Below are 15,337 nucleotides of genomic sequence, written 5' to 3' on the forward strand. Positions count from 1 at the left end.
GTAATGTGTGATTTCAAATGTAACATGCCATCCTGCTAACATACCATCCTCCTGGTAACATGCCATCCTGCTAATGGAGTTGAAGGATCAGTTGATCACCCGGTGAAGGCAGTGCAAAGAAATAGTCCTAACACACAGCAGAGGTGGGAGCCTTGGGGAAGAGGAAGCAAAAATGGTGACAGTTTAGAGCTTGCAGGAATAAGCAAAATTATCTCAAAAGTCTACAGTATTAATTAGCTTTTACTTTTTAAAGTGACTAATAAATTAGCTATCAATTGCCAGTTAACTTAAGTTTTTAAGGCTCTGAATTACCCATTTTTGAGTTTTTTTTTTATTGAGGTGTGATTGACATACAGCTGATTTTTGACACATGGCTTTCAGAGTTTCTGACAGTCCCCGCATAGCAAAGAGCTGTTTGAGTAAACACACTATCAAATTCATTTTGATTTAATTATTAGAATGTTTCTTCCAAAAGTTGCAGAGCTGGGTACTTATACATTTTTATTTTTTAGAATCTGCCTTTAACTTTTTCAGAATCATCCCTAAGTTAAATTTACATTTTTTTCTCTTCTTGAGTTTTAGCATCTGGAACCTATTATCCTTGATTTTTCTAAGAGAGCCGAATATCCATCTAAATGTTTTAGGTAATACTGATTGTCTCTTTTCGCAGCAATTGATACAATGGATCTCTAAAGTTATTAAATAGTAATAACATTTGTTAACTTTCTTTTCATTTCAATACTTGCTGAGTGTTTCAAAGACAATAGAATACCAGATTATTGGGATTTCTCACTAGTCTAGACATACAGTTATCTCTTTATCTAGATGGCTTTTAATTTTTTTGCAAAAGAAAATTAATGTCCTTTTCCTAACCAGAACTCAGCATCACCTTTGGAATTCCCTAAGTTATGCTGTGTATTTCAAACTCCAAAAGCAAGTTAGCAATATAAAAGAAGCGACCCTGAGAGGGTTATTATGTCCTTATTCTTGTTAATCATGGGCATTTTGTTTCCTCTCAAATGTTCACTGTGCAAACCTCTTATATAAAACTAACATAAGAATGTATTTAAAAAGAAGAAAAGTTTAATAACTTCCATCACTCTACACATCAGCTAATTTCATTTTACCAGTTTCCTTCCAGACACCATTTATATAAATTCTTACATCGTTGTAACCCTTGTGTAGATAAAATTTATACTTTTTCACTTTCATTCTTAGTTTTTTGTGTGACTATATATAATCCTTATATTTTAAATAGAATGTACATACAATGCCTCATCTAGTCAAAGCACCTTTGCTTGCACAGCCATTGCTCTATCATTGGACATTTAGATTAATTCAGAGTTTTTCCTAAGAATGGGTATCAATACTTTTATGGCCCCTTAATAAGAATTGTGAAATTGATTTTTTAAAAATCAATTTATACTACCATCAACTGAATGGCTGCCAATTCCAATTTTACCTTGCCACATTAGAATATTATTTGTAAATTTTAGAATTATTTGATTACTAGTAGGATTGACAAATGGCGTTTAGTTACTGGTTGTCTTTTCTCTGTGTTGAGTTGTTAAGACCATATCATTTGAACTTCTCTGTGATTCACAGCCTTTCTCTGTAAAGTGGAGTCCTGTTTAGGTGAATGGTAAAAAGTTTATTTTAAACTTAAGATGAATTCTCATTTGTTTTAAGAAAGCAATACAAGGACTCTTGAGGCTGACATAGCCTAGACTCAAGGGCAAGTAAAGTGGTGTTTGGTCCAAATCTAATTGCAAGGGAAATAACATCGTTATCTCTATTATGTTCTGTTTGTTAAAAAAGATGAACACTTTAGCTGTTAAAAGGAATACAACTATCTCCCTTCTTAATCTTTGCAGAATTATATCAAGTTCCGGTTGTTGGTGTGGCAATGCCCATCATGTGGTTCTACCTCCTCATGAATGTCATCACTCAGTATCCTTCGTACTCCTCTGCCGCATGGTCTTCTTTGGCATGGGATTGTCTATTCCCTGACAGTTCAGTGACATGAGTTTCATTTCTGCTTTGATCTGTTCTGCAGTAGGAGGAGAAAGGCCCATCCATTGAGGTCACTGTGGAGGGCCAAAGAGATGATAGTGGGTGCCGAGGTCAGCAGGGCACAGAGCACTGTGAAGGAGGTGCTCGGGGTGCAGGTGTAGAAGTCAGTGGGTGATCAAAAATTAGTATGACATGCATGCTCTGTGATTTCTACCTGGAGTTTTCTAGTATCCTGGGACATTTCACAAGCTGCCACAAAATTCTGAAAGAAATTCCAAGTGAATTAAAACTAAAATAATGCTTCTTTCGAACGACCTTAAGTCCATTATAAAAACTGTGAAGTCTATGGAACAGATGAGATTGACTTCATTCCTTTCATGTCACCTCATAGATTTGCCTTACAGAGTTCTTTTTTTGGAGAAGGGGTGGAAGGACTGGGGACCAGATCAAGTAGAGGTAGGTGTGATGACCTTTACTGAGAGTGTTAACCTCTGTCATTCCTTGGGTGGTGACCTTCACTGTAAACTGTGGGAAGAATCCAGAATAAGAATAATGAGAGGTTTTAGGCAGTCTGAGTTGGGACCCACAATTAGAATGGCAGGACAGGAATCTGCAGAATGTTCTACCAAGGAGCCTCAGAGCCGCCATGGCCAACCCCTGAGTTTTCTGGTTCTTAGAATATGAACATTTAAACCAAGAGCCATGCCAGAAAGTGCTCCCCAGCTGATCTCACAGTAGTCAGAAAACTACCTTAACCCTCTCTCTCCAGGTACATGTGCATTTGGGGTGTCTTGATTCTCACCACAGAATGCACCTCCCTCGTTGTCACACTCGTTGTGACTCTACGCAAGTTTGTGAGCCTCATCATCTCCATCTTGTACTTCCAGAACCCTTTCACTGTGTGGCACTGGCTTTGCACCTTGTTTGTCTTCATTGGGACCCTCATGTACACAGAGGTGTGGAACAACCTGGGGATCACAAGAAGCCAGCCTCAGTAGGAGGACAAGAAGAACTGAGGCCTGCCTGGGAGACCAGGGTCTGGCTAAGGTCTGGCTGCCATTTCTCTTTTGTTAATGAGAATTACCCCCAGCACTGAACCACCACGTACCAGAGAATCCTCAGAGGAGGGGACTTCCCAGATTTCACATGGCTTTACAGACCAACATGTGTAGACTCTGAACAGAAACCTCTCAACCCTGAATTAGAAAAAAGAATAGTTATCTATTGAACAACCATTTGTTTACCAAAATATATAGTACTGTACTTGTTTATTGAGTCCCCGAGCTACTCGTTTTATATCCATGGTCTTGCACAAGGCTATCCATTTTGTTGTTCTGATGATTCTCTGCCATAACAACCATTATCTCGTGTCCCCATGCTTTGGTCTGTCACCTTCCACTTTTCCATCAGCCAGATGTTCCCGGCATCATCGTCAGGAACAACTGAGTGACCCAGTGCAGTGAGACACTGGGGACAGGGCTGGGCTTCCTCCGGGGCGTGGGAGCGAGGCAGTGGTCTCTGTGAGCTGAGCTCTGGTGACAATGGAGCAGGACTGGTGGGAACCCTTTGCAATTGTGCAGGTTAAGTCTCTGAAAGGCTCTGCAGCGAGAAGGTTGAACTCTGCCTGGCGATTCTGATAGAGTCATAGGCAAGGGAGTAAAGTATGGTGTATAAATTCAGGTCAAATCACAACTAAAATGGAAAGTTTTTCTTATTTTTCTATAAGGTGCCTTAATGTTCTTGATGGGTATTTGTGTGTGTGTGTGTCGTGGGGGGGGTGGTGTATGTGTTTCATTACATGTAGGAAGGTGCCATTCCCTTTACTAACCTGGTTTTTCTCCCATGGTATAATTTTGAGACAGAGGAACCATGTCAGCGTGGTGTGTGTAGGTAAGTGTGATAATTTTGAGAGAAAAGCATGAAAGTCTGAGTTCTTTCATTTCCTCTTTCTTCACTTAGCCTTGGACGTTAATTGACCTCACAGAAGTAGATGCTCTTCTGTAGGTGGTTAAACTTACCAGGTACTCCCTTTTTGCACAGAAAGGCCTTTTTTTTTTCCCCTGGATGCAGATTATGTTCATCAATCGACATGTGGCTTTATGGCTCCCCTGGGTTCACGCATGGTGGAATATGTATATTCTAATACCTAGAGCTATTCTATGGTGGGGCCTGAGATTAGTGACTTCCCCAAAGTAGCCTGAATTTGGGCAGGTCCAAGATGGCAGCACAAGAGGACACTGAGCTTGCCTCTCCCTTGAACACACTGAATGCACATCTATATTTTGAGTAGTTGTCTTTAAGAGAGAACTGAATAGCTTTTGCACAACAAAGAAGAGAGGAAGAGGCCACTTGGAGAAGATGGGAACTACAGGAGCTCTTCAGAATCAGGGAACCCACCAGGAATCGGAGTAGCTGGTGCCATCGTTTGCATTCTCCTTACACTTGGGTAGCATTGGTGAGAACTCTACCCAAGTGCTCTGGCCAACCTGCAAGGCCACAGTAGTGCATCCCCAATCACCCCTCCTGTAACCAGCTCCAGCAGGAAGGGGTGCATAGCAAGCATGCACAGCCCTGCCCCCTACACACCAATCCAGAGTTTGATCCACTGGGCCCAACAGGGCACTGAGGCTCAGCCACTGCCGTGCAAGCCCACTGGACGGTCCCACCTGGAGTGAAAGGGACTCAGCAGGGCATCACTGTGCTCCTGCCCAGGGGGAAGTCCAGCTCAGACCTCCATGTCAATCAATCAAAGCAATGGGACATGCCGATGAATGCACAGAGAGGGGCCCCAGAGTGAGTCGTGCACATAGAGGGAGGCCCCTACTAGAGTGGGAGGGAGCTGGCAGAGTGCTGCAGCACATGCTCAGAGAGCACCCCAACCCAGACTGGCAGCAGTCAATCAAACCACAAGGCGAGCTTTGCACAACTGTGAGTGATGCGGTGCCCATGGTCAGGTATCCTCAGACCAGCAGCAGTCAATCAAAACAACTAGATGTGCTCCTTTGTACACCAGGCAGCCCCACCAGGATCAAGAGTAGAACCAGCAAGGTTCTATAGCACACACAAGTGCAGCTGTGAACAGCCAAAACAACAGGTCACCCAGACCTGCTCCTTCTGGCCAGGTAGCATCCCGGACACTGCACATGCCCACCTTAACTCCAACCAACTTGCCAAAGCCATCCAGTCTACACAGACACCACTTTACTCAAGACCAATTTTTCAAGACCGGGAGAGATAGCTATTTCATCTAACTCGTAGAAAGAAACAAACACAGAAAGTTAAATGAAATGGAGGAATAAGAGAAAAATGAATGAAATGAAGAAAAATAATTTGATAAATAATTCAAAGAAACTGTCATAAGGATGCTCTGTAAATTTGAGAGTAGGATAAAGGAACTCAGGGACAACTTCAATAAAGAAAATATTATAAAGAATCAATCAGAGATGAAGAATACAATAACAAATGAAAAACATACTAGATGGAACTGACAACAAACTGGTTAATATAGAAGAATGGATCAGCAACCAGTGAGAATAGTGAAAATCACCCAATCATAATAAAAAAAAAAGAATTTAAGAAAATAAGGATAGTATGAGAGCCCCATGGGACAGCATTATAGGGATCCCAGAAGAGAGAGGGGGGCAGAAAGTTCATTTTAAAAAATAATGGCCAAAAACTAACCAGGGAAGGAAACAGACACCCACATTAGAGAATTCCAAATAAGATGAACCCAAAGAGGCCCACACTGTAATTAAATGGCAAAAGTTAAATATAAAAACACAATCTTGAAGGAAGCAAGGGGAAAACATTGAATTACATTAAAAGGAAACCCCAAAAAACTAATAAGCTAATTTTTCAGCAGAACTTTTACAAGCCAGAAGGGAATGGCAGGAAATATTTAAAGTGCTGAAAGAAAGGAACCTACAATCTAGTATATTATACCTCGCAAGGTTGTCATTCAGAATTGAAGGAAAGATAAAGATTTCCCCAGATAAGCAAAAACAAGAAATTCACCACTAAACAGACTTAACATGAAATGTTAAGCAGTCTTTATGCAGAAAAGGCCATGCCAAAAATAAGGAAACATGGGTGGGGGGGAGGATCACAGATAAAGGCAAATACAGAATTAACAGTGAATCAGCCACTCAAAAATCCAGTATGAAGATTAAAAGACAGAAGTAGCAAAATTAACTATAATAATCAGGAGTTACTCCAAACAAAACAGGTATGATATAAAAAAGTGTGGGGAGGCAGTGAAAATGTAGTGCTTTTAGAATGTGTTTGAACTCAAATGCTTATCAATTTAAAATAGACTGCTACAGAACCCCAACAAAACATTCAAGGAAATCAGCAAAGCGATCTACAGAACAAAATGGCAGTAAGTACATACCTGTCCATAATTATGTTAAATGTAAATGGACTAAATTCTCCAATCAAAAGTTATAGGGAGGCAGGATGTGTTAAACACCAAGACCCCAGACCCATCTCTGTGCTGCTTACAAAAGACTCACCTTAGATTGAAAGACCCACAAACTGGAACTGAATGGATTAAAAAAGATATTCCTACAAATAGAAATGAAGAGAAAGCTGGGGGTAGCAATACTCATATCAGACAAAGTAGGTTTTAAAGAATGTAAAATGAGACAAGGACATTACATAATGATAAAGGGGTCAATCTAAGAAGAGGATATTACAATCTTAAATATTTACACACCCAACATAGGAGCACCCAAGTCTATAAAGCAAATATTAATGGATATAAAGGCAGAAATTAATACAATAATAGTTAGGGACTTTACTGCCCCACTTACCTCAATGGATAGATTGGGCAAAAAATAAGAAAATAATGGCCTTAAATGCCACATTAGAATAGATTAATATAATAAGCATTTTAAGGACATTTTATCCAAACAGTGTGGATTATACATTTTTCTCAAATGCACATGGAACATTTTTCAAGATAGATCACAAAAGAAACCTAAATAAATTCAGGAAGACTTAATTTTTATCACGTATATATTCCAATCAGAATTGCATGAAAGTAGAAACCAACTATAGGAAGAAAACGGGAAAAAATACAATATGGAGATTGAACAATTGCTACCAAACAACCAATGGACCAAAGGAAATAAAATACTACTTTGAGACAAATGAAAATGAAAACTCAACTTTTCAAAACTTACGGAATGAAGCAAAAGCAATTATAAGAGGAAAGTTCATAGCTATGCAGGCCTACTTCAAGAAGTAGAAAAAAATCCCAAATATAATCTAACTTTACACCTAAAGGAACTAGAAAAAGAATAAAGTCCAAAGTAAATTGGGGAAGGAAAATAATAAAGATCAGAGTGGAAATAAAATACAAACAAAAAAAAGAACTATAAGAAAAATCAATAAAATTAAGAGGTGGTTTTTTTGAAAGGATAAATAAAATTGACAAACCTCTAGCTAGACTTACGCCAAGGAAAAAGAGAGTCTAAGTAAATAGAATCAGAAATGAAATAAGAGAAATACCACAGAAATACAAAAGATCATTAAAGAATACTATGAAGGCAGCCCAGGGCATGAGCAGGGCAGGACTAGAGGCATCGGCTGTCCCCATGCTACCCAGCTGCAAGTCCAGGAAGGGGAAGCCCTTTAAGCTCCTAGGAATTTTTTGTGTTCAGAATATTCCTTGTGCCTGGGACTCAGTATTTTTTTTTTTTTTTTTTTTTTTTTTTACCATTTTTCTCTTTTATTAGATAGGATTAACTGGGTGGTGCACAGTTCTGACCTTTGCTAGAACTTCAAAGGTTACTAGCTTTTGGGGGGTCTCTGTCTAAACTCAGCTAGTGAAGACAATGAATGGACTCCGGCATCTCCCCCTTATTTTTTCTTTAAAAAATCAAGTATCTGTAGACTAGAAATATAAGAACAAGTCCCAATTTCAATGTCCAACAGTTCTGAGTCCAAGTTTCAATGTCCGACAGTTCATGTGTACGTGCCAGCAATGAAATGTTGGTTCTGGATGGTGGAAAATGCAGGTCTGGTCCTTTCTGGTCTGGTCCTGGGCACCCTGCAGCAACACACAGCTGCTGACTGCTAGCATGGCAAGGCATCTTCACCATCTCCATCTCTGAACTGTCTCTTCTGTCTTTGTGGCTAGCTTTCTGGGATCCGTTTTTACAGGAATCCACATGGTCTTGTAGCTGTTCTAGACCCGGGCTTCTGTAGTTGATCCTGGGCATTGCGTGCGGTAGAATTCCCCTCACTTTTTTCGGTGAGTTTTCCACACCTTTTCGGTGAAAACTTCCTTTTCTCGCTCCAGCGAGGCCTGCACTTCCAGATTACCCGTCGGGCGCCAGATGTCGAGTAAGACTCCCTCCACGTTCTGCGTGGAGTAGGGTTCGGTATCAGTTCACTTGGGTAGGTTCTGTTCTTGCTGAAGCTCAGCTTGCTCACCTCTAAAACCATGGTAAAATATGTGCCATTTTAAATTTCTTCTGGATCAAAACTTCTGAAGTCAAAACTAGAATATAAGAATATCTTTAAAGTAGCAATAACAAAAGTACTAAAACTATAGGAAAACAAAACCACTTACAAACAAATGTATGCCTTAAACACTTTGACTACCAGAATAGGAAATAAATATGAAATAGTTACGCATTCAAAGCAAAAGCTAGAAAAAGAAAAACAAACTAAATCAGCCTGAAAAAATAAAAGAATTTAAAAGACACAAAATCAGCAATTGTGAGCAATTGAAGTCATAAAATTGGTGCAACAAAAAAACAAAGTTTTTCCCAAAGTTATGTATGCATATGTTTTCATTTATACCTTTAATTAATACAACCAGTAAAATAGTTAAATTGCCTATGTGAACAATGACTTTCTTCTTGAAATGCATTTCCTTTTTTAAACTATCCTTTGGCTTTTGAAACATCTGAATGATACTTTTATTTTATTTATTATTATTATTTTTTAAATATTTTTTATTGATTTCAGAGAGGAAGGGAGATAGAGTTAGAAACATCAATGATGAGAGAGAATCATTGATTGGCTGCTTCCTGCACACACCCCCCCACTGGGGATCGAGCCTGCAACTTGGTTATGTGCCTTTGACCGGAATCAAACCCAGGACCCTTGAGTCCACAGGCTGACACTCTATCCACTGAGCCAAACCAGCTAGGGCGAGTCTCACTTATTTCTGCTTATTTATTTATAACACATAGCTCTTACTACATTTGCCAGGCACTGTTCTAAGCTCTTTATAAATAAACCAAGAGGAACAAATATTAACTTAGAGTTGTTTTTTTTTTAATTAAATCTTTATTGTTCAGATTATTACATTTGTTCCTCTTTTTTCCCCCCATAACTCCCCTCCTCCCAGTTCCCACCCCACCCTCCGCCCTCACTCCCCACCCACTGTCCTCATCCACAGGTGCACGATTTTTGTCCAGTCTCTTCCCGCATCTCCCACACCCCTTTCCCCCCCAAGAATAGTCAGTCCATTCCCTTTCTATGTCCCTGATTCTATTATAATCAACAGTTCATTCTGTTCATCAGATTATTTATTCACTTGATTCTTAGATTCACTTGTTGATAGATGCATATTTGTTGTTCATAATTTGTATCTTTACCTTTTTCTTCCTCTTCCTCTTCTTAAAGGATACCTTTCAGCATTTCATATAATCCTGGTTTGGTGGTGATGAACTCCTTTAGCTTTTCCTTATCTGTGAAGCTCTTTATCTGACCTTCAATTCTGAATGATAGCTTTGCTGGATAAAGTAATCTTGGTTGTAGGTTCTTGGTATTCATCACTTTGAATATTTCTTGCCACTCCCTTCTGGCCTGCAAAGTTTCTGTTGAGAAATCAGCTGACAGTCGTATGGGTACTCCCTTGTAGGTAACTGAGTTTCTTTCTCTTGCTGTTTTTAAGATTCTCTCTTTATCTTTTGCTCTTGGCATTTTAATTATGATGTGTCTTGGTGTGGTCCTCTTTGGATTCCTTTTGTTTGGGGTTCTCCGCGCTTCTTGGACCTGTAAGTCCATTTCTTTCACCAGGTGGGGGAAGTTTTCTGTCATTATTTCTTCAAATAGGTTTTCAATATCTTGCTCTCTCTCATCTTCTGGCACCCCTATAATTCTGATGTTGGTACGCTTGAAGCTGTCCCAGAGGCTCCTTACACTATCCTCGCATTTTTGGATTCTTTTTTCATTTTGCTTTTCCGGTTGGATGTTTTTTGCTTCCTCGCATTTCAAATCATTGACTTGATTCTTGCGCTCCTCTGGTCTGCTGTCGGGCGTCTGTATAATATTCGTTATTTCAGTCCGTGTGTGCTTAATTTCTAGTTGGTTCCCCAATATAAGATCGAGGGTCTTATTAGTTTTCGTGTAGATCTCATTAAGTTTATCGGCAGCTTCTAAACAGTTCTTGAGAGACCTTAAAAGTGTGGTTCTGAACTCTATTTCTTCCATTGACAATTTTGTCCTGTTTCTTTGTCTCCGCATTTTGTTATGCTTCCTTGGTGCACCCCCTAGTGGTCTTTGTTCGCAGTCTTATAGATAAATCTTGATTGTTGTAGCTAATTCCAGGGAGGGTTTGACCTCCAGGCCAAGTGGCTATGAGAATCAGCTGTGTCAGCAGTGAGAGAACTTCTGTCCTCTAGGGAGGTGCTAATCTAGCCTTTGCCTGAGGCTATCGGGCAAATGCCTCTGTGCAGGGCTTGGGCGGGGCGGGTCGCACAGGATCAACAGGGTGGGCCAGAGAGAGCAGTTATGGCGGCTCTCAGTCCTGTCCCCAGGGGCTCTGCCTCTCTGAGTCCCAGCACCCGCTGCAAAGCTCGGAGAGAAAGCTGCACTCGCTCTGACCGAAGCCAGACAGTCCCGCTTCTCCCGTTTGAGTCTGGGTCCCTAAAGACTCGCCCGGATCTGGAGCTCAGAGTCTGCGACTCCCTCCCGATTGAAAACAGCAACCGCGCCCTCCGCTGCCAGCCCGCTCCGCGCACTCCGCACCTCAGAATTTGACTTCAGCACTGCGCCTCCTCTGAGTGTCCATATGCGTTTCTCTTTCCTCCTAGTTGTAGGACTTCCACTCAGCCAGCGTTCCTGTGGTTCTGGGTGATGTCCGTTCCGTGTTTTAGTTTCACTTTTGAAGTAGTTGTTCAAAGCAGCAAACTCCGGCGTTAACCTATCAAATATTAACTTAGAGTTGTTGACACAGTTGAATTATTGTTGCTTATCTCCACTCTCCAGCTGAATGATACTTTTAAATGCAAATACTAGGAATGTACTTCTACTTAGAGTAACTGAGTTGTTGGATGGCAATAAGAAAAAATAAAAAGTAACTGGCTCTAGCCATGCTAAACAGTACAAAATTTGTTGGAAGCATATCTGTAACTCCCTGGCTCAAAGGAAGGGCTAAATTACCAGATTTACTTATAAGAGGATTGGATTCCATGTCAGTTTCAGGGATCTTATCGGCAAGAACTACTTGAGAGTGGGACTCAGTATTATATGGTTCATAAGGATCTGTTGTGGCTGGCCTTGGACATTTTTTGTTAACTAGTAGAATTAGGAGATCATATGGTGTTGGGAGTTGGAGGATTTATCTTGGTAGCTTTAGGATGCTGGTTCCATTGTAGGTATAATTAGGTAATACTAAAGATCTGAAGAAGAAAATAAAAATGAGATATATGAAACTACCCACCTTGATCCTGAAAGAAAACAAACGGCAACAGCAGCAATTGAGCAGAGACTTGAGCCTAGAACCCCAAATACAACTCCCTGAAGTCAGTGTGGACAAAGTTAAGGTCAAGGATGTAAAACATTCTATGTATCATAAGAAAGCTTTCAATCAAGTAAAGTGTGTGTAAGTTGTAGCCTTTTGTATACTTGTATGAATAGTTGTGAACTTGTAGCTCTGTATCTGCATTACACTATATAGTAGACTTGCCATACGTAAAATAAAAATTATGAATAATTATGTCAAGAAATTGGACAATCTACAAGAAATGGACAAATTTATAGAAGTATACAGCATTCCAAGACTAAGCCAGCAAGAAACAGAAAATCTGAAGAAACCTATTATTAGTAATGAGATTGAACTAGTAATAATAATAATAAAAAACCCTGACAGAGAACCAAGATGGCGGCATAGGTTAACACCGGAGTTTTCTGCTTTGAACAACTACTTCAAAAGTGAAACCAAAAAACGGAAGGGACATCACCCAGAACCACAGGAACGCTGGCTGAGTGGAAGTCCTACAACTAGGAGGAAAGAGAAACGCACACGGACACTCAGAGGAGGCGCAGTGCTGAAGTCAAATTCTGAGGTGCGGAGTGCGCGGAGCGGGCTGGCAGCGGAGGGCGCGGTTGCTGTTTTCAATCGGGAGGGAGTCGCAGACTCTGAGCTCCAGATCCGGGCGAGTCTTTAGGGACCCAGACTCAAACGGGAGAAGCGGGACTGTCTGGCTTCGGTCAGAGCGAGTGCAGCTTTCTCTCCGAGCTTTGCAGCGGGTGCTGGGACTCAGAGAGGCAGAGCCCCTGGGGACAGGACTGAGAGCCGCCATAACTGCTCTCTCTGGCCCACCCTGTTGATCCTGTGCGACCCGCCCCGCCCAAGCCCTGCACAGAGGCATTTGCCCGATAGCCTCAGGCAAAGGCTAGATTAGCACCTCCCTAGAGGACAGAAGTTCTCTCACTGCTGACACAGCTGATTCTCATAGCCACTTGGCCTGGAGGTCAAACCCTCCCTGGAATTAGCTACAACAATCAAGATTTATCTATAAGACTGCGAACAAAGACCACTAGGGGGTGCACCAAGGAAGCATAACAAAATGCGGAGACAAAGAAACAGGACAAAATTGTCAATGGAAGAAATAGAGTTCAGAACCACACTTTTAAGGTCTCTCAAGAACTGTTTAGAAGCTGCCGATAAACTTAATGAGATCTACACGAAAACTAATAAGACCCTCGATCTTATATTGGGGAACCAACTAGAAATTAAGCACACACGGACTGAAATAACGAATATTATACAGACGCCCGACAGCAGACCAGAGGAGCGCAAGAATCAAGTCAATGATTTGAAATGCGAGGAAGCAAAAAACATCCAACCGGAAAAGCAAAATGAAAAAAGAATCCAAAAATGCGAGGATAGTGTAAGGAGCCTCTGGGACAGCTTCAAGCGTACCAACATCAGAATTATAGGGGTGCCAGAAGATGAGAGAGAGCAAGATATTGAAAACCTATTTGAAGAAATAATGACAGAAAACTTCCCCCACCTGGTGAAAGAAATGGACTTACAGGTCCAAGAAGCGCGGAGAACCCCAAACAAAAGGAATCCAAAGAGGACCACACCAAGACACATCATAATTAAAATGCCAAGAGCAAAAGATAAAGAGAGAATCTTAAAAACAGCAAGAGAAAGAAACTCAGTTACCTACAAGGGAGTACCCATACGACTGTCAGCTGATTTCTCAACAGAAACTTTGCAGGCCAGAAGGGAGTGGCAAGAAATATTCAAAGTGATGAATACCAAGAACCTACAACCAAGATTACTTTATCCAGCAAAGCTATCATTCAGAATTGAAGGTCAGATAAAGAGCTTCACAGATAAGGAAAAGCTAAAGGAGTTCATCACCACCAAACCAGGATTATATGAAATGCTGAAAGGTATCTTTTAAGAAGAGGAAGAGGAAGAAAAAGGTAAAGATACAAATTATGAACAACAAATATGCATCTATCAACAAGTGAATCTAAGAATCAAGTGAATAAATAATCTGATGAACAGAATGAACTGTTGATTATAATAGAATCAGGGACATAGAAAGGGAATGGACTGACTATTCTTGGGGGGGAAAGGGTTGTGGGAGATGCGGGAAGAGACTGGACAAAAATCGTGCACCTATGGATGAGGACAGTGGGTGGGGAGTGAGGGCGGAGGGTGGGGCGGGAACTAGGAGGAGGGGAGTTATGGGGGGAAAAAAAGAGGAACAAATGTAATAATCTGAACAATAAAGATTTAATTAAAAAAAATAAAAAAAATAAAAAAATAAAAAACCCTGAATAAACGAAAGCCCAGGACCAGATTCCTTCACAGGTGAATTCTACCAAACCTTTAAAAAATTAATACATATTCTCCAACTATCCCAAAAATTTAAAGAGTAGGGAAAGCTCCCAAATATTCTTTGAGGCCGGCATTACTCTGATACCAAAACCAGAAAAAGATACTACAGCAAAGTATTACAGGCCAATATCCCTGATGAACATGGAAAACTTCTCAACAAAATACTAGCAAATCAAAACCAATACATTAAAAGGCTTATACATCATGACCAAATGGTATCTATACCATGGATGCAAAGGTGGTTCATTCGTGAAACAATGTGATTCATCACATCAACAAAACCAAGAGTAAAAATCATATCTCGATACAGAAAAAGCTTGTGACAAAAAATATCCTTTTACAATAAAAGTTCTCAATAATGTGGGTATAGAAGAACTTACCACAACATCATAAGGACTGTATATGATAAGCCCACAGCTAACATCATACTCAATGGTGCAAAGCTGAACATTTTCCCTCTAAGATCAGGAATAAGACAAAGATGCCCATTTTCACCACTACTTTTCAATTTGGAGGGGATGTAATGATGTAATGGATTGTTTTCATTCTTCATGCAATCACTGCTAGAGTTTTTGTAGGGGGCTTTAAACATTTGATTATACAGAACACCAAAAGTCTGACAATGAAATATGTTGAACAAATTAGAATAATAACGAATAAAACAATTTTCAACCCAGACTTTATAATATCTCCAAGCCCAGTAGGGAGTCAGCTAAAAACATCAGAGAATTTAAATCCTAACCAGCCAGTGGTGCTTGAGGCAAGACTGGAACACCCCTGAAGAAAGTTTGCAAGTTTAAGGCGTTTTCAAGTTTGGTTGTTTCTAATTGTACATGGGGAGAGTTATTGATCCAGGTACAGCTGGTGGTATTGGCTGTGGCAAAAAACAAAACAAAACAAAACAAAACAAAACAAAACAAAACAAAACAAAAAAAAAAACCCACAAAAAACTTCTCCCTGGGTGGCAAGCAAATAATCAAGTAATCCTGGTGTTGTGGACTACTCAAGCTTAGGAATCTTAAGTTGTCTCTTGAGCTTGAATGGCTGTAGTGGCCAGGGGGGGCTATTTTATTAATGGTTCTGGTCAGATTTCACATTATGTCTAACTGAGTGGTACCAAGGCCACTAGTGTTGAAATTGAGAAGGACCATTCAAATGCACAGTAGTACCAGAATCATACTCAGATTTCCATGCAGGGTTTACCATGCAATTACTTGTTTG

At 40.4% G+C, this 15,337-nt stretch overlaps 1 long non-coding RNA gene across 3 annotated transcripts; it reads left to right on the forward strand.

Moving 5' to 3' along the window:
- The first annotated feature begins 331 nt into the window (after positions 1–331).
- LOC132237570 (uncharacterized) lies at positions 332–3,729 on the forward strand. Of its 3 annotated transcripts, none has more exons than XR_009453557.1 (3): positions 332–644; positions 1,875–2,469; positions 2,901–3,729. It is a non-coding gene; the product is annotated as an uncharacterized LOC132237570 (long non-coding RNA). The 3 variants fall into 3 exon arrangements; XR_009453556.1 differs by having other exon boundaries at positions 1,875–1,950; positions 2,783–3,729; XR_009453555.1 differs by lacking the exon at positions 332–644 and having other exon boundaries at positions 1,521–1,950; positions 2,783–3,729.
- Positions 3,730–15,337: the final 11,608 nt, after the last annotated feature.

Source organism: Myotis daubentonii, chromosome 6 (assembly GCF_963259705.1).
Source record: "Myotis daubentonii chromosome 6, mMyoDau2.1, whole genome shotgun sequence".
In the NCBI taxonomy this organism is placed as follows: domain Eukaryota; kingdom Metazoa; phylum Chordata; class Mammalia; order Chiroptera; family Vespertilionidae; genus Myotis; species Myotis daubentonii.